This window comes from Echinops telfairi, unplaced genomic scaffold (genome assembly GCF_000313985.2).
Source record: "Echinops telfairi isolate 266 unplaced genomic scaffold, ASM31398v2 ScPeMD7_35;HRSCAF=133_1, whole genome shotgun sequence".
Classification (NCBI taxonomy): domain Eukaryota; kingdom Metazoa; phylum Chordata; class Mammalia; order Afrosoricida; family Tenrecidae; genus Echinops; species Echinops telfairi.
Genome location: NW_022103933.1, coordinates 786,491 through 789,743, shown reverse-complemented (window position 1 = coordinate 789,743; position 3,253 = coordinate 786,491).

Genomic DNA, 3,253 nt, shown 5'->3' with positions numbered 1-3,253 from the left:
CTGAAAAAAAAAAAAATGCCAGGCAGGGGATACTGGCTCACTTCACAGATGAAGAAACCTAAATTCTGAGAGAATCACGACCTTTTTTGGGAGAGTATGGGATAAGACTTTCTGATATGTAATGGAAATAGCTCGACTTCCCCAGTCTTTCCATTTGTATAGACATAGTCATAATCTGGTTCTCTGCAGAGGTCATTTACAGTGGTTAAAATGAGACCACTGCCAATAGTCTTAGCCCTAGATAATGCTACAAATTCAACAGTTTGCCAAATGATCCTATCCTTAGTATATAGAACGTTTTCACCGATTGCTGAAATGTATATGTATATATATATACATCCCACATGTATTGCTCATAGTTAACCTGTATTTTCATTGCTGATAGGAAGACCTGATGGTGTAGTGAGTTACATGGTGGACTGCTAGCCAAAAGGTAAGCAGTTTGAAACCCCAAGCTGTTCCCCAGGAGAAAGATGAAGCTTTCTACTCCGGGAAAAGTTTACAGATTCAAACATTCACCGAGCAGTTTTATGGGGCCACTATGAGTTGAAATCAACTTGTTGACAGTGAGTGTGCTTTGTCTCTTTCTTTCCTGATAACTTGCCTCTTTTAAGCCCTTTCCTCCCCAGGAAAATATCCCACAACAGCAAGCCAGTATTGTTTATGACCAGATCTAGGCCTCCAAACATGCTAAGAAAGGAAAATAACAAATTTCAGGTCACCCCAGAATAAAAGAACTTCAGTACAGGGATCAAAACTCACTGGGAAAATGTCACCAAACCAACTCAGAAAACTTTTAAAGGCAAGAGGCCTTACAAGCCACTTTCTGGTCAAGAATCATAACAGTCCTAATGCATATTCATGACCATTCCTTGGAAATCTGTTATATACTCATCTCAAGAAATTTACTGACCTGGAGTTGATTCTGACTTATAGGGACCCTATAGGACAAAACAGAACAGGGTTTCCAAAGACGTAAACCTTTACGGCAGCAGAAAGCCTCATCCTTCTTCCTAAAAACAGCTGATAGATTAGAACTGTTGACCTTGCAGTTAACAGCCCAACTTGTAGCATACTACACCACCAACACTCCTTTACATATTCATAATCCCTCAATTTACTTCCTGGTGATATGTATAAAACTGCTATCTGGAGCTTGCCTTGGTGACTCTAGTTATGGCATGTTCCTTGATAAACCAAATAGTTTTCTCCTTTCATTTTCATCTAGTCCATTTCTCAGCAGCACTGAAAATTTAGTTGGTAATAAAAATATACATAGACCTTGGGTACAGAGAAGTCCATGACTGAATCCAGATTAGTCACTTCCAAGCTTGAGGACCTAAGAATAGTCACTGCTCCTCTCTAAGCCTATAAAATAGAACAAATACTATTTCCTTCTTAGTGCTGACTTGATGTATTGGAAGTGCTTCATGAGGGGCTGAGCACAGAGGGGTCTTCACATGCTGATGCATCAGGGTAAGAAATTTGACATCCGTGCAACACAGAAGATGTGTTCGTTAGCCAGAATTAGGGACATGAGGTTGTCCCTCCCATGCCTGCAAAGAAATCAGGCGACTATTAGATGCCTACGAAGACCCCTAATTGAGTATACTCCTAATCAAGCCCCCAAGCCAGGTGGGAGGTACACCTGAGCAGTCCAAACTAGGCCCAGGGTCATGACATTACCCAGGTGGGCTCAACCTAGGCAATGGAGTCAACCAATACCATCAACCATGCCTCCCCAGCCAGAGGCTTTAAATATTCTGGCTGTGGGAAGACAGTCCCCTTTCTACCCTGTTCCTGGACAGAGGCAGGTCAGAAGATGGAGGGAAACACATGCCTCCACCTGGGTATGCTCCCACAGGGCCCACTGTGGATCTGCTTGGAGCCCACATGCATTTGATCCAGGCCTACTCGGAGCCCACAGCCTCTCTCTCGTCCTTCTTGCTCTCTGGTCCCTGCTTGTGACACAGGCACCCTGGTCCCTTGGCTCTCTGGCTCCCGTTCCGCACATGGGGGTGCTCTTTTCCAAATGGTTGTATCCAGTTGTGAACCCCAGAGCCACTTCTGCACAGCTTGGCACACTTCCCTGAAATAGCATGTATTCTATTGAGACTGTAAAACCTGAAACTTGTCCTGTCCTTCATAAAAATCTACTTGGATTATAAAAGGGCAGCATGAATTCTTTCATTGTGCAAAGCCAAAAACTGAGGTATCTGAGAAACCTTCCAGATCCTCAGTGATCCAGAGACATATATAAACCATAGATATAGGAAAGGATTTGGGGATCACTTGATTCTAGCCCCAATCTAAGAATTAGTTCTTATGACAAAGCCCTGGTTGATGCTCGAATAATTCACGAAGAGATCACTGAAAATTGCATGCTATAGAAAAATGTAGTGAAGAAACTATATTGTGCCTGGCTATCAGAAAGAATAGCACCTGGAGTCTTAAAAGCTTGTCTTCATAAACAATCAGCCATCTAAGCGAGGGATCAACTAAGTCCTCATGGAAGAAACACACCAGCCTGTGTTATCTAAGGACTGCAAATAATAAAGCTCAAATCTGAGAGGAAATGATATCAGGGCTTAAATTATGAGCACCTGGATTGCAGAAAGCTATAGATGACAGTGTAAGCTCAAAACCCATTTGCAGAGTCCTTAAATAGATTGGACCACTGGTGAAACCACTCTGACCAGAGTTGAGGGATGTGAGTAGCCTTGTTATCAGGCAGATAGCATTGTAAAATGAATTATGGCATATGTATGTAGGTTAAAATGTGGTATCTTAACATTTGATCTGCCATTTGACCCATTTTAAAGTTGCTTCACGAAGTCCCTAGGGAATACCAAAAATAGACCTGGGTCCAGGGCTTGGCGCCCCAACAGACTGGACTGGAAAACACTCCTAAAGGCCAACAAACAGTCCTTGAACTAGCTACAAGCTTTTCTTGCTGGTTGTGTTTTGTTTTGTTTTTTTTGTCATTGGTTTGTTGTTTTATTTTGTTGCTTGGTTTTGCTCTGTCTTGTTTTTGTGCATGTTATTATCTTCGTAGGTCTGTCTGAACAATCTGGAGGAGAAAACAATGGGACCGACAGTTCCAGGGGGACATGGGAGAGGGGGAGGTGGGGCAAAGGTAGTGGTGTTAACAAACCCAGGGACAAGGAAACAAGTGATCCAAATCGGTGGTGAGGAGGGTGTAGGAGGCCTGGTAGGGCGTGATCAAGGGTAATGTAACTGAGAGGAATTACTG